This window comes from Hemitrygon akajei, chromosome 20 (assembly GCF_048418815.1).
Source record: "Hemitrygon akajei chromosome 20, sHemAka1.3, whole genome shotgun sequence".
NCBI lineage: Eukaryota > Metazoa > Chordata > Chondrichthyes > Myliobatiformes > Dasyatidae > Hemitrygon > Hemitrygon akajei.
This window is the reverse complement of record NC_133143.1, coordinates 7,246,427-7,268,661: the sequence shown is the minus strand read 5'-3', so window position 1 is coordinate 7,268,661 and position 22,235 is coordinate 7,246,427. Positions and strand designations below refer to the sequence as shown.

Here is a 22,235-nt window from a genome sequence, read left to right as displayed (position 1 = left end):
ATCAAATACACATTGCTCTGCCCTGCTTAGCTATAAACTTCAAATATAGGATGCACCTCAACTATATACACAGCATACTAGATAATACAACTACTATATATTCAGGCCTAAAGATTTAATCACTGTGAAGGATTTCTTACTCTTGTGGGATAACATCTTTCCCGACACAGGGGATCACTCTACTTAGCAGGTGAGACTGTAAACAATCGCAGAGTTTGGAGCCTCCTCCATGGTGGTTGTAGGAGTTGACTCTGAGACTGCAGGAAGTTGTTCTGACAGCTCTGGACACCTTTCCTCTCCTTCCTTTTTCTTCTTCTAGTTTGTGCATCTTGATCTTGGAACGGTGTAGTTATTTCACTGGAGTCATCTCTTATTAATCCTTCTATTGGTCCCTTTACAATCTGATCTCTGCTCTGGTTTCCTTATCCGCAACGAATCTGACAAATCCTCTGTTTTCATGTCTTCATTGACTCTTTTTGGCCTTCCATTCACCCAGCTGGGTTTGGCCTTTGCATCTACTTCTACAAGCAGCTTTTTGTCTTCCACCATGCAGTATCCTTAGTGCACACAGAGTAGATTCTGGACCTTTATACTCACAAAAACGGAATGCTTGCAAATTCCCTGAAGCTCCTTGAACTCTCTTCCAAGCCACATTTCACAAGTAACTGCCTGATTAACATCAGAAGCTATCTCGGGTATGTTGGCTACAAAAACTGTTGTAGTCATTCCAGGGCTTTCATCACTTCCACGCTTCCTCTGAGCAACATGGTCCAAGATGCTTTCCAACCAGGGAACAACACCTGTTTGCCCTCTGTTGGACAACACTTCATGGTGTTCAGCATGAAGACATCCAGTACCTTCTTAATTTGCTTTCAGTTGGCTTCATGCACGGGATGTGGCATGCAATTGGAAGTTGAATTTACAATTAAGTTCTAAAGTTTCAGCCAACCACACCCCCACAAGCCTGGTCCTCCGGTTGTTATCATTTACAAGCTCAATGTTGGTTCTTATATTTCAGTTACAGATGCTATTCCCACAGGAGTTACTTTTTCTCCAGTACAAGTCATTTGTTGGATATATACTGGTTTCAGTTTAGTATCTTTGAGATGCCATTCAAACTCATTTTGTGGAATGATTTTGAGGTGATCCAATGTCCAAGTCTATTTGAAAATAATTTGCCATTCTTCTGATGTAATCCATATCGCTCATCTATTGTTAATTTTCACAATGTAAATCTCAAGGCTACATTGTCTCATCATTATCAGATCCCTCATCCACAGTATGCAGATTAGTGCTCTTATTGAAACTGCAACTTGACTTTTTAGCTTTTTCCCTTCCCTGTGCAAACCATTTATTTTTGTCTGCCCAACATGCTCTTTGTATATATTCTACTTTGTTGCATTTTCTGCAAGTTTTGCCTTAAAATCTGCATTGGCCTGGTGTATGTGAGCTCCTGCCATAATGGCAACACAATTTGCTTGCCTATGCCAATTTCTGTTTAGACACTGTAACTTTGTTCACACTCACTTTCATTCCTGACTGCAGCTCAACTGTGTGTCTGTCTGAAGTTTTCATTGAAACAGTGATGACCACTGCACAGCCAGTTCTGAATGTTTTGTTTTGTGATATTCCACAAATTAAACAATCTCTCAGTGCATCATTAACCCATCACTGAACTGACATTGCTCAGTCAATCTCTTCAGTTCAGCCATGTACCCTGAAACGGACTTCCCTTCCTTGTGATTCTGCTTATGAAACCTAATGCATTCTGAAATCAGTAATGGTTTCAGTTCTAAGTGTTCCTGCATTACTTTCACAATATCAAAGCTCATTTCTGCTGGTTTTGATGCAACAGTCAACCTTTAAAGCAAATTGTATACCTTAAACCCAATGTATTCAGCAAAATTGGTACTTTTCTCATTTGCTTTAATACTGTTCAATTGGCTCAATATATAAAATCCAGTTAACTGTTATGTAATCAAACGCGTCAATTTTTCCCAACATAGCCAGCCACTTCTGCATTTTTTAAATGTTATTTTCACCCAGTCCTCACTGTTATGAATGCGTGAATTCTTACATTTTCTGTCTTTTTAAAAAACTCGACAGTCTGCATGTGCTAGGCTGCGTTTTTTACTCACCATTCCTCAGTTTGAAAATCCTGCTGTGCTTCAGCATGTCAGGTTTATTTTAAAAATATTTCTTCACCACTGTTCTGTTTTGTAACTTCAAGACACTAAATTAGTTTAAAAGACACGGGAGTCTGAAATGCATGTCTAACGTCGTGTTTAATTAAGTGAGGTACGCACATATCACGTGGCAGCGTGACGTCGTATGCAATTCACACATCTATACATATAACCCACAAACAAGAATGCTTAATCAAACTATATATTTACAAGATTACTAAAGTATTATTGAAATATTAAATAGACAACAATAATAGTCTTAGGTTTGATGGACTTAAGTGTGTGAAGGAACTGTAATGTTGTACTGATAGAGTGTAAACTTTGTAAGCTAACTGATTGACTTGTCTTGTGTTGAGAAGAATGCAGACGTGCCCTGTTCTATAAATCTGTAAATGTGATGATTATTGTTGTAAGAGTGAAAGAACAGATTGTTATATTGTTATTTATAGGAGCTGACTACAGAAATTGTCTCCTGGATTTCCTACATTATATCAGAAATAACTGCAAATGCGAAGTGATTTTGACCAATGGATGTTGATTGTTGTCATTGTTGTCGTGGCTATCCCTCGAGGTCGAGGATGATGGTCTTCATTCCATTTCCACAGAGCGAAGATGCCTGTGTGTGTATTTGTTTAACATGTACTTGATGTTGCACTCTAAGAAGCTCACAATACTTCACAAATCAACCAACTGATTCCAGTTGCATGGAAACCACGACGATTGGAGCTGATGGATTTGTTGCAGCCTTCATCCGCCTTCACAGCTGTTGAGTTTGAAGTAACTTTGTCCGCCTGTTCCACCGTCGAGGTCTTGGTTGGATTGTTCTTTGTCAGGGACCTCACCCTCGACCTTACTGCCATGGGTGACTCTACCAGGAGCATAGTTCCAGATGGCATCGCTCTTGGGATCTCAGGACCACACAAGCTTCTCCACCACGACATGGTGACAATGTTGACCATTCACCTCCTCAAGCGACCATGAAACAACCTTGTAAGATGAAATTTTTAATATAATTTGAAAACATAACTTATCTGGGTCAAAATGGACCCCTCTTTGGTTTTAACAGGTCATGTTTTACAACTACTGGCAAAATAATGTTATTCCCACTTACGTTATGTTTCTGCTGGAATTTGCTTATTGTAAATTTCTGTAACTCTACATGCTTTCTAAAACATAATGACAGAGGAGTTCATATCTGTCCCCCATCACTTAGTGTAACTTGTTAATGTGAGATGGAATAGATGGCCCTCTTCTGAAGTATTTTAAAAAGGTCTATATTTGAAATTCCTTGGATCATACCTGCAGCCAACATCCAAGGACTGGAGACTTTGTGGATTTCTTTTAGCTCCAGGCCAATTTGTCAGTCAAAAGTATGTTTATATCCTTTCGCTCCATGCTGCTCCAAGGCATTGCTCTGCTCAGAAGTCCTCCCTGTATCTCCTCCCAACTCCTGTAACTGATGTACATCCCCACCAAGATTCACAATGCTCTTCTCTCTTAGGCTCGACTTTGGAGTAGGGAAGGGCTTTCTCGCTCCCATTCTCTACGTTCTGAGGTGACTAATGAGGACGATGTCGAATTTTTCTCAGGTGGGGCAGGAGATTCTTGGGGAATAAGTGGGTGGTTAGTTTGGGAGTGGTATGCCCCTTTTACCATGAATGGACTCATGGTTCTCACGGCTAAATGTCCTTCCAGACTCTCAGCAGTTATGGGCCACAAATCAGTAAGAAGTTCCCATTATCAAGGAAACTCTGAGAACACCCTTGAATTGTTTCTTTGATATCTGATAATCTCTTCCTGTGACAAGCTCAGAAGATGTTTCTGAAGTCTGTTGTCGGCATGTAAACATCATAAACTACCAGCTGCATGTAATAGGGCCTCCGAGCTGATGATGTAGGCCTGGGGTATTGGGGAGGGGAGGGAGGACACTGACTTTAGTTTGGTTCTTCTGTCAAATATTCCTTTCAATTCCTTATTCTCACTAGACTGTTATTTCTCTAATACTTCTTGCCTTTTTTTATCATCTCTGATGTTCCCTTGCTCACCTCTCTCTTGCCAAATGTGACGAGTTTGGTTGGGAAGTTGTGATGGAAGTCCCTCTTTGTCAAGTTTCAAAAGGGAATAGCACATTACAGAACAAAGATATGATGAACAATCCTATTACTCTCACTCCCCTGTATCTCCACCACAGATTCTTTCTGAAGTATTTATGATGGATGATAAGTCAGTCCATCCAAAGAGTCTGTAGGGACTAATAGAGCATAAAGGCAAGTAATAACCAAGAGAGTGCAAAAGAAGTGATCTTCACCATGTTGGAGAGGACAGGATATTGAAGAGAGTACATTGAACAAACGGGCAAATCTGCCACCAAAGCTGTAAAGAGGAGTTTGCTTGCTGCACCATCTCTGAACCCCCCCAAATGTGAACAGCTCAGTAACAACTGTATCAAAGGCCTACTGTCCACTCAAATGGTGTGTGGGGCTGTATTTTCTATGTAAAAGTCATGACTGCCTGTAACTTGATGGAAAAGCCTACAAGCTGTTTCCCCACATGCTCAAGAACAAACTGCTTGCATCAGACTGCCAGGTGTCAACTGTTTATTTTCTTAGTTCAGTAGATTTCACTCTAAAGCCTATCATCTAGCCTACCATTCGGCATTACGGGGAGAGAGCTCCAGATCCCATCGTTTGTTAGGTTTCAAGTTCAAGTTTAATTGTCATTGAACCATACACATGAATACAGCCAAACCAATAGTGTTCTTCTGGGGCCAAAAGGCGTAAAACACAGTGCCAACAGTCACACACAGCACATATAATCACGATAGTAGAACAGCATAGTTACAAAAAAAATGATAAAAGCATAGCCCAACTCCTTGACCGTCATGTCCTGTAGACTGATGGAGCATGGATGTTGATCTGGAGCCATATGCTTCTGCAAGAACAAGCCCTCAGCAGTCCTCATCTTGCACTAATGCAGCCGCAGATGAATGCAATCCCACGCAACCTCCACCAAGTGAACACTGGGGGCAGCACCGAGAGGAAAGGGCAGTCCCCAAACAACCGGCTCCGGCGTCCTCTTGCCCCGCAGCCACAACAGGCAACTCCCAGGCATGAGGGCCACAGCGAGGACACACGGCTCTCCCACCATCAGTGAATCGAACAGTATTCTACATTACCAATGCCCAACATTTACAACAAAAATGTCCAAGGCCTCGAACCACCTCCATGGACTGTCACTAACACATTCTTCCCTGGGTGGCTGAGGCACAAAGTTATGGAATTTGACAATTTAAGCTTACTGGATTACAGATTCTAGCATGTTATGAAGCACAGACAAGTGGATGTAGGCAATATTTATTCTGTAATAAAACAGGGTATCTAGCCATTTTCACATTGTTTCTGTGGGAGCTTGCTGCTACCTTTTCGATATTACAGCACTGTCCACATCGCACTTCGCACCTCTCGAAAGGGATGTGAATGTCTTTTGACTCTTTTGCAGTATGGTGGTCCGCATGGAATCGGGCTCAGATTAGGCCACAGGATTGATACTTCGGCATTGTTGCATTAGATTGCAATGTTTTAGCAAAGACAACACGAAGATACTACATGATGTGAATTAATAATCCTGTTCTAGAGAGGGGTATGCAGGTTGACCCTCAGGGAATGCTGAACATGGCCCATAGCAATGTTTGGGGTAAATTCTGAAACAAAACAGGAAACATTTTTGTGCAAATTTTAGATTTGAGCAAGCATTCTGCTGACTGTTGATAAGAAAGGAAATGTGATTTGATGCTTTTCTCATGAGGTTCCAACTGCACACTTGTATTTCTTCAGTCAAGCGAAGAGTTTACCTAATTATATGTTAAAACAGTTTCTTTTGCAGAAATGTTCTCCTGGTATTTGCAGATTTCCAGGAAATGACTCAGGCAGTTCTTCACATGTGACCATGGTAAATGTGTTGGCAAAAGTTCCTTAGAAGGAGAGAGCCTGGTGTATTTCTTCTGTCTGTCAGCTGTAGCTCAGGTAACATAGCCAAGCGTGCAAATATCACCACACATTCTGGCTCCAACACAGCATGCCCTCAGAATAACACAGCAACAAAGCAACAACAGTAAGATCAAGCCCTATTTCTCCCTCCTACCCACACAGCACCTGAACCCCAGGGCAGGCCTTCAGCTCCAGCTTCCCGCAGATGCAGACTCGGGCCTGCGGACACCAGGCTTTGACCTCCCCTGCAGACTTAGAGATTCATAGGCTTAGTTCCGGCTAACAGGCCTTCATTTTTGGAGTTCAGATTTGTCTGCATATCTCGATCCTCAGCACCAATCCCAGAACGTGGCACTACCACCGTGCTAAATGGGATCGACTTCGAACAGATCCAGCAGCCCAAGTCTGGGCATCTATGAGGTGCTGTGGGTCATCAGAGGCAGCAGAATTGTACTCACCTACAATCTGTAACCCCATGGCCCAGCATATCCCCCACTCAACATCACCAGCAGGCCGGGGATCAACCCTGGTTCAATGAAGAGTGCAGGAGGGCTTGCACTCAAAATGAGGCGTCACCCTGGTGAGGCCACAATACAGGCCAAGCACCGTAAGCAGCAAGTAACAGACAGAGCTGAGTGGTCCCACAACCAATGGATCAGATCCAAGCTCAGTAGTCCTGCCACATCCAGCTGTGAATGGTGGTGAACAATCAAACAACTCACTGGAGGAGGAGGAGGCTCCACATATACCCCATCCTCAATGATAGAGGAGGCCAGCACACCTGTGCAAAAGATAAGGCTGAGGCATTTACAACAATCTTCAGTCAGAGGAGCCGAGCAGATGATCCAGCTCAGCCTCCTCCGGAAGTCCCCAGCATCCCAGCTGTCAGTATGCAGTCAATCCGATTCACTCCATGTGATATCAAGAAACGACTGAAAGCATGGGATACTGCGAAGGCTATGGGTTCAGAAAAAATCCCGGCAATAGTCTTCAAGACTTGTGCTTGAGAACTTGCCACTCCAATAGCCAAGCTGTTCCAGCACAGCTACCACACCGGCATCTACCCTGCAATGTGAAAAATTGCCCAGTAATGTCCCATCCACAAGAAACAGGACAAGTCCAACCCAGCCCATTACCACCCTATCAGCCTATCCTCAATCATCAGCAAAGTAATGGAAAGGGTCATCAACAGAGCTGTCATGCAGCACCTACTCAGCAATAACCTGCTTACGGAGGCTCCATATGGGTTCCGTCAAGGCCACTCTGTTCCTGACCTCATCACTCCTCAGTCCAAACATGGTCCATAAAGCTAAATACCAGAGGTGAGGTGAGAGTGATAGCCCTCGACATCAAGACAGCATTTGACTGAGAATGGCATCATGGTGCCCTAGATAAAATGGAGTCAACGGGAATTAGGGGGAAAACCCTCCGCTGGTTGGAATCATACCTGACACAAAGGAAGATGATTGTGGTGGTTGGAGGTCAATCATCTCATCTTCAGGACGTCACTGCAGGAGTTCCTCAGGGAAGTGTCCTAGGACCAACCATCTTCAGCTGCTTCATCAATGACCTTCCTTCGGTCATAAGGTCAGAAGTGGGGATGTTCACAGATGACTGCACAGTGTTCTGCACCATTTGTGACTCCTCAGATAGTGAGGCAGCTCAGACCCAAATGCAGCAGGACCTGGACAATATCCAGACTTGGCCTGACAAGTGACAAGTAACATTCGAGCCACACAAGTGCCAGGCAATGACCATCTCCAACAAGAGAGGCTCTAACCATCGTCCCTCGACATTCAGTGGCATCACCATCACTGAATCCCCTACTATCAACATCCTGGGGGCTACCATTGACAGGAAACTGAACTGCTCTAGCCATATAAACACCATGACTACCAGAGCAGGTCAAAAGCTAGGAATCCTGCAGTGTGTAACTCACCTCCTGACTCCCCAAAGCCCATCGACCATCTGCAAGGCTCAGGTCAGGAGTGTAATCCACTCACCTGGATGAGTGCAGCTCCATCAACACTCCAGAAGCTCGACACCATCCAGTACAAGGCAGCCCACTTGATTGGTACCCCTTCCACAAGCATCCAACCCCTCCACCATCGACGGACAGTTGCAGCAGTGTGTACTATCTACAAGATGCACTGCAACAACACACCAAAACAGCACCTTCCAGACCCACAACCACCACGAGAACAGCAGATACCTGGGAACACCACTACTTGGAAATCCCCCTCCAAGTCCCTCACCATCCCGACTTGGAAACATATCACCGTTCCTTCATTGTCGCTGGGTCAAAATCATGGAATTCCCTCCCTAACAGCACTGTGGGTGTACCTACACCTCAGGGATTGCAGCGATTCAAGAAGGCAGCTCATCACCACCTTCTCAAGGGCAACTGTGGATGGGCAATAAATGCTGGCTTAGCTGGTGATGCCCACATTCTGTAAATGAACAGGAGATGGGAATAGGGATGGGTATGCTACTGGGCTTGGGAGCTGGAGCTGAAGTGTGAGTGGAGTTGTGGCTGAGGAGGTGAAAAACAAGGAGGGTAACAGTGAGCAAAGTCTCCTCTGCCTGAACACGGACATGTGTGCACTTGCTGGGCACACCTGCTCTCTTACACACACTACTGGCATATACCAGAGCAGTGTTTTAACACCCAAAAGGCAGGGCCTAATCTCTGTTTGTCTAAATTCTCCCCACTCCTACAGTAAGACCTTGGTTTCTGAAGCCCAGATGATAGTAGGTGTCCAATACATGTTAAAGGAAATGATGCATAGTCAACTTCACTTAAACTGCCACGTAAGGAAGCTATTCCCGTCTCTCAGTTCTTCCACTTCTACTGCCTCTCTTCTCTGGATGAGGCTTTCCATACCAGGGCAACTGAGATGCTCCCTCTTTTCCAGTGTTTCCTTCCCACAATTATCAATAATACCCTCATGCACATCTCCTTTATTTCCTGCATGTCTTCCCTCAACTACAAATCCTCCCCTACCTCCATCATAACAGGGACAGAGTTCTTTGTCCTCTCCTACCATCCCAGAAGCCTCCACATCCAACACATCACTCTCCACAGTTTTCATCACCTCCAGCAGGACTCCACTATCAGGCACATCCCTTCCAACCCCCACCCTCCTCCCCACCCCCCCCCACCTTTGGTAGGGATCACTCTCTCTATGACTCCCTTGTCCACTTGCCCTTCCCCATAATCTCCCTCCTCACACTTTTGCCTGTAACTGTAGTAAGTGCTACAACTGCCCATGCACCTCCATCACCAACATTCAGTGCCCTGAACAGTCCTTCCAGCTGAGGAAACCTTTGACTTTGTTGGTACTTCATCCAGTACTCCTGGCACAGCTTCCTCTACATCAGTGAACTCTGACACAGATTGGGTGACTGCTTTATCAGGCACCTTCGCTCACTACCGCATTTGCCAGGTCCTGGTAGTCAGTCATTTCGGTTCCACTTCCAATCCTACACTGTCATGTCTGTCCACATCTCCTCTGCTGCCACACTGAGACCAGACACAGACTGTAAGAGTAACACCTTATATTCTGTTTTTGTAATTTCCGATAACCTCTCCTTTCTGTTTTCCTTGTTCCCCCCCCCCCCACCAACCTTTGTGTTCCCTCATTCTAGTGACTCTCTTCCCCTCCCCACCAGCTCATCAGCTTCCCTGGCTCCCCACCTCTGTTCTGTCCTCTCCCACCAGATTCCCTCTTCGTCTGCCTTCCACTGTGTTGTTCAGTTTGGGAGTTAGAACACCAGGTCTGTGTGGCAATCCCAGCAGGGGAGAGATCCCGCACTGCCCTGCTCTGCGCTGTGCTGTGCTCAGGAAACTGGATGCGTTGGCACTCGTGTCACCACTCTGAATGACACACAATGATGGGTTTAAACACCAAAACATTATTTAGATAGGCAGCCCTAGTTATCTGATTAAATGGAATTCTGAACCCAGCTTTTTCAAGTGAATTCTGTCTCAGAGTAACAGTATAGATGCCCGTATCCCATGAATTGAAGTCATTTTTTTCCCCGCCAATCTATTTCTTTCATCTTATTGCCCACTTTACATGTGGTTTCAGTGATTATTACCTTTATGCTTCTGCATTTGAATTTGGACCCATCTGCCCTCCAGCAGAACCTCCTCTTTTACCCCACCAGTTCACAGGCCAACCATGACAAATGGGTTGTTGCCCTCCCACTCCAGGTTTTTCTTCAGGCAGTTCCAATTCAGAGCAGCTGTGGAACCAGGCCGGATCAAAACACCCTTAGGAAATGAAAGAAATGGTAATGTTTGATGGACAGATGAAAGAGATCTGTTTAAAACCTTTTTAAATGGGTTGCAGTTGAAATCTCAAACAGCTGAGCTGCTGGCAGGTTACGTGAAATGGGTGCGAAGTGTTGTTAGACTTCTGCCCGCACAACGAAGAGTCAGTACCGGGAACCGAGCTATCCAACTACTCAGCTCTCAACACAAAACAACATTTTTCTTCAATGCCTATTTCAAAATGACTTCTTTACGGGAATTAATGGTGCCAATTCTTAGAATCTCAGAAAAATCTTGCTGCCCAAGTCAGGTCAGGGGCTGTGAGTCATCCACAACTACTGCATTGTTCTTTTCTGTGATTCTTCTGACAGCTTGCACTTGAGGGTGTTAGGAGAATTCAGGGTGACTTGGATAGGCTGGGTGAATGGGCAGATACTTGGCAGATGACGTTTAATGTGAATAAGTGTGAGGTTATCCACTTTGGGAGTAAGAACAGGAAGGCAGATTATTATCTGAATGGTGTAGAGTTGGGTAAGGGAGAAATACAGAGAGCTCTAGGAGTCCTTGTTCATCAGTCACTGAAGGTGAATGAGCAAGTGCAGCAGGCAGTGAAGAAGGCTAATGGAATGTTGGCCTTTATTACAAAGGGAATTGAGTACAAGAGCAAGGAAATCCTCTTGCATTTGTACAGGGCCCCGGTGAGACCACACTTGGAGTATTGTGTACAGTTTTGGTCTCCAGGGTTAAGGAAGGACATCCTGGCTGTAGAGGAAGTGCAGCGTAGATTCACGAGGTTAATTCCTGGGATGTCTGGACTGTCTTACGCAGAGAGGTTAGAGAGACTGGGCTTGTACACGATGGAATTAAGGAGATTGAGAGGGGATCTGATTGCAACATATAAAATTATTAAGGGATTGGACAAGATAGAGGCAGGAAATATGTTCCAGATGCTGGGAGAGTCCAGTACCAGAGGGCATGGTTTGAGAATAAGGGGTAAGTCATTTAGGACAGAGTTATGGAAAAACTTCTTCTCCCAGAGAGTTGTGGGGGTCTGGAATGCACTGCCTCGGAAGGCAGTGGAGGCCAATTCTCTGGATGCTTTCAAGAAGGAGCTAGATAGGTATCTTATGGATAGGGGAATCAAGGGATATGGGGACAAGGCAGGAACCGGGTATTGATAGTAGATGATCAGCCATGATCTCAGAAAGGCAGTGCAGGCTCGAAGGGCCGAATGGTCTACTTCTGCACCTATTGTCTATTGTCTATCACTGCTCTGCGTCCTGACGTCCCGGCCCAGTCCCGAGGCTCCACCGCGCTGACCACAAGGCAACAGGCACTCTCTCCTTCCACCCAACGGGAACACGGTCCTGTCTACACCACTACCATATTAGGTATTGTAGATTATACTGCATACAACAATCAGAGACCCGCTACACTGGCTTGGAATTAACCCCACTCCTGGTACCAAGTGTTGTAGCCCGGGGAAAAGTACACACTCAGGACAACAATTACCTCTTCGGGTTTTAATTCCTTTATCTGTTTTACATGGTTAAGTGCCAGAAGAGGGTCTTAAAACAAAACCAATGACTTTACAATCAGGTCCTGCCGTTACAATCTCCCTTTAACCTTCGATCCACACACTTGTGTATCGACGAATTGCGTATGCAGTATAAAGATATAAAGAAAACCGCACAAAACTAATGCAGTACTACATTAGAATCCCCCCAACCCTGTACCTTATACATAGCAGCGTAACATTCACGTTACACTGTTACGTGCACAATCAGTCATGATACAATAAAGTTAGACAAAAGGTACACTTTGGCACAACTTTTACAAGATATTGCCTGGTAGTTAAATTACAGGAAGACTGACCTACTTGGCTAGTGAGGAACTTCACAAGCCACGCTATCCAGCGTCGAGTTCTTTACTCCTGGAAATCTAAAGCATCCACATGTAAAAGATGATAAATTACCGATATTCTCGATTCGCCAACAAGCATAAACGAATTCACATGGATATTATAAATTAATGCTCACCTTTCCTCACCAAGCCCAGTACCTCTGGGGGTGGGGGGAGCTCGATTCCAACGCCCCACCAGCTTCTGCCGCAGAAAACAAAATGGTCTCCCCACTATCCCGTGCGTGCGTAATGATGTCACCATCTCCACTTAAAGGCACAGGCACCTATTCTAGCATTACCCAGATGGATGCCTTTTTAACGATAATGAATAGCATTCGATGATCACCCGGTTACATTATACATAAGTAATCTCTTTCAATAGAGGTTAACATATGTGTGCCTTCATAATGGCCCACTATACCTGCATGTTAGTTTTTAGTGGCATACATTCTATGTGACACCGACAGTTGGTCTTTGATTGGGAATGTCCAATATTTTCCAATCCTCAGCATTTCTGTTACTTTCTACCAAAGTGATTGACCTCACATTTTCCCCACACCATACACCATTTGCCATGTTGTTGTTCACTTACCTTGTGCGTATATCACATTAAAGACTCTTTGCATCCTTATCACTAATAAATTCCCAATTAGATGTATGTATTCAACAGACTTTATGTTTCACTTTACGTGAAGGCTTTATGTTTGGTTTCCTCAGACTGTGACTAGTTGAGATCAGGCATTGAAGGTTATGAAACCCCACATCCAGCCAGGCTGAGAAAGATCCATTTATCCATTTCTTCATTCCTACTCTTTATTTTCTATCTGCTAGCCAACTTACTCCATACCAGAATATTAATCACTCTATCCCAATTCCTTAATTTGTTCGCCAACCTCCTGGTGGGACTTTCTGAAAATCTGAATTCAGTTCAATCTCTGGTTGCTCCTCAACTACTCCACCAGACACGTTCTTGAAGAACTCCAGTAGATTCATCAAATGTGACTTTTCTTGTTAACTCGGATCAATCAAATTATTTCTTCCTTGGTGTTTTGGCATCACAACTTTAAATTATAGATTCTAGCAATTTTCCTACCATGAACATTAGGTGAACTAACTTGTAGTTCTGTGTCTTTCTCATTTCTTAAGAAGTGAATGCACATTTGCTGCCCTCCAAACTGCAGCAACCAGTCCAGAATGTGTAGAATCTTGGATGATTACCATCACAACTGCTGTCACCCCTTTCAAAATTCTGGAGTTTATCCATTTTTTCAGGCCCCTTCATATCCCTAGATTTAAAGTTATTTATTTGATTTCTTCATTTGTAGAGGCTCTTTGGGAAATATTTTATGTCTTCTTCTCTGAAGACAGACTCAAAGAATTTGTTTAATTCCTCAGCCATTTGCTTATTGCTTATCATAAATCCTGTCTCTGTGAGGGACTTGTATTTGTAATCACTTGACTTTCCCTTCTTACATACCTAAAGAAGCCCTTCTAGTCTGCCTTTCTCTTTCTAGTAAGCACAAATATTTGTACTTTCACATCTTTGATCAATCTCCTGGCCCTCCTTTACTGAATTCTAATACACTCCCAGTCCTCAGCATTTTTGGCTTTCTGTGGAAACTTTACAAGTTATTTTCTCGGATTTAATACTGTCATTAACTTCTCTGTGATCCATGCTGAATGATTATTCCAGACTTAAAGAAATAAATTTGCTGCAAACTATGTATTACTTATTTAAAAGCGAGCTATTGCCTATCAACTCTTATACCCCACAGAGCAGTTTCCCATTTTCTGCTGAACAAAAAATTTTTCAAGCCACCCTGGTTTGAACTGGGAGGAGGTACAAATTTGCAACAGCTGCTCCTATCAGAAATTCTCCATTGAACAGAAAATAAAGACATGGTAATGCATATGTACAGTTAATGCTACTTCTATATTATTCTTGCTCCTACACACCAGGGCAATCCTACCCACTGATATCCTGTATTATACAGTCGGGGTCATGACCATCATCTATGTCAAAAGCTCTGTGTTTTGCTGAAGTGAATAAATAAAGATCATTACTACCCCAAATACTCTTAGGACCTAGATTATCTACACTTCCAGTATGTCCACGGTAACTCGTTCTGCTTGTGCCTAAAAAGATAACAAACGTAAACCATGATAAACATGCATAAAATATTGAGTGGATGGAAACGAAATTAGCCTGGGTGGTTCTGCTTTCATCAGTCACTGAAGGTGAATGAGCAAGTACAGCAGGCAGTGAAGAAGGCTAATGGAATGTTGGCCTTTATTACAAAGGGAATTGAGTACAAGAGCAAGGAAATCCTCTTGCATTTGTACAGAGCCCTGGTGAGACCACACCTGGAGTATTGTGTACAGTTTTGGTCTCCAGGGTTAAGGAAGGACATCCTGGCTGTAGAGGAAGTGCAGCGTAGATTCACAAGGTTAATTTCTGGGATGTCCGGACTGTCTTACACAGAGAGGTTAGAGAGACTGGGCTTGTACACGCTGGAATTAAGGAGATTGAGAGGGGATCTGATTGCAACATATAAGATTATTAAGGGATTGGACAAGATAGAGGCAGGAAATATGTTCCATATGCTGGGAGAGTCCAGTACCAGAGGGCGTGGTTTGAGAATAAGGGGTAGGTCATTTAGGACAGAGTTAAGGAAAAACTTCTTCTCCCAGAGAGTTGTGGGGGTCTGGAATGCACTGCCTCGGAAGGCAGTGGAGGCCAATTCTCTGGATGCCTTCAAGAAGGAGCTAGATAGGTATCTTATGGATAGGGAAATCAAGGGATATGGGGACAAGGCAGGAACCGGGTATTGATAGTAGATGATCAGCCATGATCTCAAAATGGTGGTGCAGGCTCAAAGGGCCGAATGGTCTACTTCTGCACCTATTGTCTATTGACAAAGTTGCAAAGAAAGGGGAGCAGTTATTACACACCAACAACTTCACTGACAGTGCTGTCCTTCCCAACAGGCTGTCAAGACAGCTTGGTGCCTTGACCAGCTCTATTAATATCCTCTTCCCCTTTCCCACGCCGTAGTGATGGCAATACATTTCCCACTAAACCCTGGTGAGTTTAAGTAAGGCTGGAAAGGCTTGAGCACTCTAAATTTACCACATTCCTGTGTTGTGGACACCTACCCTAGTTCTGATTGCACATATTGCCCACAATTGGGAGCTTGACTGTGATCACATAGCTTGCTGATGCTCCAGATCTCAGGTTGGTCAGGCAGTATCTAGAGAAGTGAGTAAACATCAATATTTCAGCTGAGACCCTTCTTCAGGACTGGAAAGGAAGAATGGGAGCAGAGGGAAAATGTACAAACTAGAAGGTGACAGGTGAAGCCAGATGGGTGAGGGAGAGAGGATAAAGTGAGAAGATGGGAGGTGATGGTTGGAAAAGGTAAAGGGCTGGAGAAGAAGAAATCTGATTGGAGAGGAGGGTGGACATGGGAGAAAGGAAAGGCGGAGGGGCATCGGGGGAGGTGATAGGTGAGAAGAGAAGATGTAAGAGTGGGAAATTGAAGAAGGAAGGGAGAGGGGGAAAATGACTACAAGTTGGATAAATCGATGTTCATGACATCAGGTTGGAGGCTACACAGACAGAATATGTGGTCTCATTGTGCCAGTTAAGGAAGCCATGGACCAGCATGTTGGAATGGGAGTCGGAATTAAAACAGAATCTTATTTTGCTATAAAGCGGAATCATATACTTCTGCTTTAAATATACCCAATACCTTGGCTTCGACAGCAGTCTGTTACATGAACGCCACAGATTCAATATCCTCTGGCTAAAGATATTGCTCCTCATTTCTTTTCTAGAGAGATGTCCTTCTATTCTGAGGCTGTATCCTCTGGTCCAAGACTCTCCCATTACTTGAAACATCCTCTCCATGTCCACTCTTGGTAGGCTTCAATGAGCCCCCCTTCATTTTACTCAACTTCAGTGTATACAGGCCCAGAGCACTCAAATGCTCCTCATATGTTAACCCTTCCATTTCTGAGATCATTCTTGTAAAGCTCCTCTGGGCTCTCTCACATGCCAGCACAACCATTCTTAGACATATGACCCAAAACTATTCATAATACTCCAAGGCCTTTAAAAGTCAACAGCATGGCCAGAAACATGGCAGACGAGTCAAACCAGAATGAACCCTCTTCCACCCTACATCACAGGAAAATCAGATTGATGATTTCCGTTGTCTGTTGCATTGAGACATGGTTAACAGTGAACACACTGGACGCAGCTATCCAACCAGAATGGATCAAACAGCGAACTCTGCTAAGGAAAAGGTGGTGACGTGTGCTTTTAAACCAATAAATATAATCCAAGGATTATATTAACCTCTTGTTTCCCTGGTTTACAACACCTAACGATCAAATGTAGACCGTTCTATTTGCCTTGGGAGTTCTCATTCATGATCCTGACTGCAGTTTATATACCACCACTGGAAGACTATAAGCAGGCTCTTGCAAAACTGCACGATGCAGTCTGCAGACAAGAAACAGCCTATCCCAGCACATTTCAAGTTATAGTTGGTGACTTTAACCAGGACTGTTTGAAGAAAACCCTGCCCAATTATCACCAACACATAACCTGTTGTATCCCACCCCCCCCAACTATCTTTGTATCATTTGCATACTTGGCCACAAAGCCATCAATTTAATCATCCAGATTATCAAAATATAACATTAAAATTAGTAGGCCCAACACCAACCTCTGCGGCACACCACTAGTCACCAGCAGCCAATCAGAAAAGCACCCCCCCCCCCGTTTATTCCCACTCTTTGCTTCCTACCAGCTAGCCAGCCAATCTTCTATCCATGCTGGCATATCTCCTCTAACGCCATGGACTCTTATCTTGTTTAGCAGCCTCATGTGCATCACTTCATCAAAGGCCTTCTTAAGATCTAAGTAACAACATCCACAACATTTCCTGTCTATTCTGCCTGTTACTTCTCCAAACAATTCCGACAGATTTGTCAGAGATTTCCCTTTGAGGAAACCAGGTGACTTTCGTTTATTTTATCATGCTCCTCCAAGCTCCCCAAAACCTCATCCTTAATAATGGACCCCAACATCTTACCAACCACTGAAGCTAACTGGCTTATAATTTCCTGTCTTCTGTGCCTCTCTTTTCTTAAACAGTGGAGAGACATTTGCAATTTTCCAGTCCTCTGGAACCATTCCAGAGTCTAGTGATTCTTGAAAGATCACAACTAATGTCTTCACAATCTTTTCAGCTATCTCTTTCAAAACCTTGGGGTGTAGTCCATCTCATCCCTGTGACATATCTACCTTCAGACCGTTCAGCTTCCCAAGTACCTTCTCCTTAGTAACAGCACTTCTGCCCCCTGACACTTGTGTATCTCTGGCATCCCGCTAGTGTCTTCCACAGTGAATTACTCCCAGAAACTCCAGCCACTGCTGCTCTATTAGTCTCCTCTTCCATTAGTGCAGTTTATTATCTAAATGGGGAGAAAATTCATACATCAGAGGTGCAAAGGGACTCATGCAAGACTCCCAGAAGGTTGAATCTGTGGTAAAGAAGGCAATGCAATATTGGCATTTATACAAGGGGAAAATAATTTAAAGTAGATAATGCCTAGTCAGGCCGCACTTGGAGTATTGTCAACAGTTCTTGCCCCTTATCTCAGAAAGGATGTACTGTCATTGGGGAGAGTCCAAAGGAGGCTCACGCAGATGATTCTGGGAATGAGGGGGTTAACATATGAAGAGCGTTTGGCAGCTTTGGGCCGGTGCTCAGTGGAATTTAGAAGAATGTGTGCGGTTCTCATTGAAACCTACCGAACGTTGAAAGGACTAGATAGGGTGGATGTGGAGAGGATGTTTCTTATGGTGGGGGTGTCTAGAACGAGAGGGCACAGCCTCAAAATTGAGGGGAGAGCTTTTAGAACAGAAGGAAGTTTTTTTTGCCAGAGAGTAGTGAATCTGTGGAATACTCTGCCACAGACTGCAGTGGAGGCCAAGTCTGTGGGTATATTTAAAGCCTAAGTTGATAAGTCCTGACGAAGGGTCTCGGCCCGAAACATCGACAGCGCTTCTCCCTATAGATGCTGCCTGACCTGCTGCGTTCCACCAGCATTTTCTGTGTGTTGCTTGAATTTCCAGCATCTGCAGATTTCCTCGTGTTTAAGTTCCTGATTAGTTGGGTTGTCAAGAGATATGGTGAGAGGCCAGGTGTATGGGGTTGAATGAGATCCAGGATCAGCCATGATGGAATGGTGGAGCAGACTTGATGGGCAGAATGGCCTAATTCTGCTCCTATGTCTTATGGTCTTCCAATCAACTTTGGCTAGCATCTTTCTCATCTCTGTAGGTACCATTACTTAACTGTAATATTAATATATCTGACTTTAGCTTCTCCTTCTCACACTGCAAGGTGAGTTCTATCATATTATAATAAAAGGTACCTTTGTCTTAAACTCCCTGAGATTCTTTAGATTCATTCAGACTGCTGGGTAAATTGCTAATAGCTTGAGTGATTTCCTCACAGTCTGGCATTAGCAGATGATAAACATCCTGTATTTACTTCCTGAGGCTTGCTCCCGTTCCTGTTCCCCCACTCCAATGTGCTTGCAAACTCATACTGACCCCTGGTGAAAACACCACCTCAATTGTAAAATCCTTGTCCCCGTTGGCAAACCTCTCCATGGTCTTATCCATCCAATATCAGAAATATTTGCAAGGGTATAACGTTCCAAGGTATTTGTGTTCCACAGTGTCAATCTTCGCAGGGCTGTTTCACCTGAGGCTTCAGCAACTAGGCTTTCAGCTCTCGTTCATTGCCGAAACCTGTCCACCTCTGCTCCCCTTCAGGCATTTCTACTTTGAGCAAACATCTCTCATTGGTTTGACAGTCCCTTGAAGCATCTTGGACCTGTTTTTGCCCCTAAAAGGGCAAAATAGAAATGCAATGTTGTTCTTGAGAAGCAAAGATGGTGTGGTCTGTTTACAGGAAGATCAAACCAGGACTCTTGAAACTGCAAGGATTAGAACATGATTGTGCTGATAAATAACATTGATACAGATGTGTAGGTCAGTTGGATGGATGGTCTGTTTCTGTGTCGTGTGACTCCCTTACTCAAGGTCAGATGTGTTTTCTAAAACAAACTACCAGGTCAGCTTCCCTCCCTTTCAGTTAAAGCAGGCAAGACATTATTTCGTTTAAACTCAGTAGGGTGGCAACAAGCCCCAACCTGTGTTGTTTTTTGGCATTGCGAGACAAAGACTTTGTATTTCGCGAATCTGATTAAAATACATCTTCACATTGTGCCTAAAGCTACCGATTCACGGGGACCTCCTTCCCGAATGCCCCAATTAAAGACAGCATGTCGGCGTTTTTAAACACAAGACATAGCAACCGGTCTGTATCAACACCGTCTGCATTTCGTTTTCACACAAGAGTTTAATCCTGTGATTTAGCCACATCTGGAAGCAAATTGCAGAACACGCTAACGACAAGAAAGAACGCCTATTAAAAATCGCTCTTCATTTTTATTTCATTCAAAATTCTACCAACCATGTACCTTTCCTGTGAGGAACTACTTTAAGCTAACTTTTTCAAGATTTTCAAAGCAATGTGTTTTATCTTTATGAATATAAATACTGTGTATATAAAATGCCAAACACAGAAGAAGACAACACCCCGAATATTTCTCAGAATAACAAAGCGCTGGAGGAACTCAGCAGGTCAGGCAGGTGAAAAGACCGCCTGCCCATTTCGCTCCACAGACGCTGTCTGCCCCCGGAGTGTGTCCAGGTTCCGGCGTGGCAGCTCCGGAACATCTAGCCCAGCCCACACACCGAACTGTACCCAGTTTTACCCACTCCCAATGGTCTTTTAAAGCAGAAACGAACTATTAGCAGAATGCTTACCAAACTCAATTCTCTTCTGCTTACCTCGTTTAGGAGTTGTTTCCTCCAAGTGTCAGGCTGTGCGGCAGGCAGATTTCACGCTGCTGGCGGTCTGGCGGTGCTGTGTCGTTACTGAAACAGTGTGTCAGCTGAACTCGAACCAAAATTCGCCCAAACGCTGGCTGGGATGGCGGCTTTGGTTTTGATGAGGTTTCCGCTCTGCTTGGCCACTCCCACGTTCGCCGGGTCCCCAGCTCTCGGTGAGCTCGGCAGCTGCGCTATCTTCTGTGTAGCTACCCCGGCAGCAAGCGAATTTCAGGGGAAAGCGGCCGAGAACGTTATGATAGAACTTTTCAACGATCTTCATCATAAACTTTCCTTTTCTTGGAAGATTAGAAACTCTTTGATCGCTGCCTTTTTGATTATATACGTAATTACTGGTTTGTTAGGTGCATACACGCTATTACTCAATTATAGTGTGTGCAAACTTAATCAACTACTACGAAAGGGGTAAAAACATTTGGAGGATGTAACTGGGCTTGAGTGATGAGGAGAGGCTGGATAGGTTAGGGCATTTTGTGTAGGAGGCCGAGGAGGACCTCAGAGAGGTTTGTCAAGTCACGAGGAAGTATAGATAAGGCGAATATCCAAAGGATTTCCCTGGAGTCGGGGAAGCGAAAACTAGAGTATATAGGTTTCAGGTGAGAGGAAAAAGATTTAAAGGGGGTTGGAGGAGGAAGTTGTTCCCACGGTGAGTGGTGGATATGTGCACCCAGTTGTCAGAGAAGTGATTGAGGTGGGTGCAGTTATGACATTTAATAGGTTTCAATAGGTACATTCAATGGCAGAAAAATGTATACATACATAGAAGTCTACAGCACATTACAGGCCCTTCGGCCCACAGTGTAACCTACTCTAGAAGCTGCCTAGAAGTTCCCTAGCGCATAGCCCTCTGTTCTTCTGAGCTCCATGTACCTATCTAAGAGTCTCTTAAAAGACCCTATCGTATCCGCCTCCACCACCATCACTGACAGTGCATTCCTCACACCCACCACTCTCAGTGTGGAAAACTTGCCCTGACATGCCCTCGGTACCTATTTCCAAGCATGTAAAACTATGAACAATATACATCCCAAAATCCTTTTCTTCACAAACATCCACAAAAACAGAGGAGTGCCCCAAAGAATGAAGTTACCCCCCAGCTCCCCCCCGCACAATCAGCAGTAAAGCAACGACCCCCTCCCTCGCCAGCAAAATGCATTGACACCCCCACCGAGCACTCAAGCGTGCAGCAAAGCATCAATTAAGACACGGACTTGCAGTGCCCCAAAGACTACTTGTTCACCCGGTATTCGACACACCACAGGCTCCCTCTCCCTAATAAGGGATAAAGAGGTGTCCCCGTTTCACAGCCAGAGGGGAGACATAACAAACCACTCGCTGATTTACGATGTGAAAAGTCGCTTTTTCCGAGCTCTGTGCCGGAAGATCTCGGGGCTCAGGGCAGAGGGTTCACTGCTTTCGATCTTCCGTGTACTCCCACGACACATCCGTTGCCTGCGGCAGCACCGACCTCGAGTCCGCCCGCCACGAGATCCCGGAACCCTGAAGACGTGCTGGTCTTCTAGGCCGCATCCTTGGCTTATTGAAAAACAGCCAGTCGTGAGACAATGAGAGCAGGTCCCATTCCCACAAAGAACCAAAGTCAGCATGTGACTCCAGGTCAGGGAACTATGAAAAGGAAAAAAAAGAGATATGAAAGATAGAAATAGGCAATTGGACAGGTTTGTGGATAGGAAAGATTTAGAGAGCGATGAACCAATCACTGTAACTCAGATGGGCAGTTTGGTCAACATGGATGATGAACTGGGCAGTGTAAAGGACCATCAAACGATACAACGTGACGGGCTCTGACTCCCTATATCCGAAACAACGATTACCTCTTTATAAACTCCAGCTCATTCAAACTCTGTCTTAGCTCACACCCATTC

The 22,235-nt window shown here is 44.4% G+C and overlaps 1 protein-coding gene across 4 annotated transcripts in view; it reads right to left on the bottom strand.

Annotated features, from left to right (window-relative positions):
• LOC140742198 (atypical chemokine receptor 4-like) overlaps positions 1-20,446 on the bottom strand; it is a 28,056-nt gene extending 7,610 nt beyond the window's left edge. Inside the window, exon 1 of one of the 4 annotated variants that reach the window (XM_073072999.1) lies at positions 20,266-20,446. The gene's annotated coding sequence lies outside the window, so the exon portion shown is untranslated. Of the gene's footprint in view, positions 1-10,273; positions 10,381-12,323; positions 12,342-20,265 lie in introns of those variants that run through there. The other 3 variants (XM_073072998.1, XM_073073001.1, XM_073073000.1) reach the window with 3 other exon arrangements.
• Positions 20,447-22,235: the final 1,789 nt, after the last annotated feature.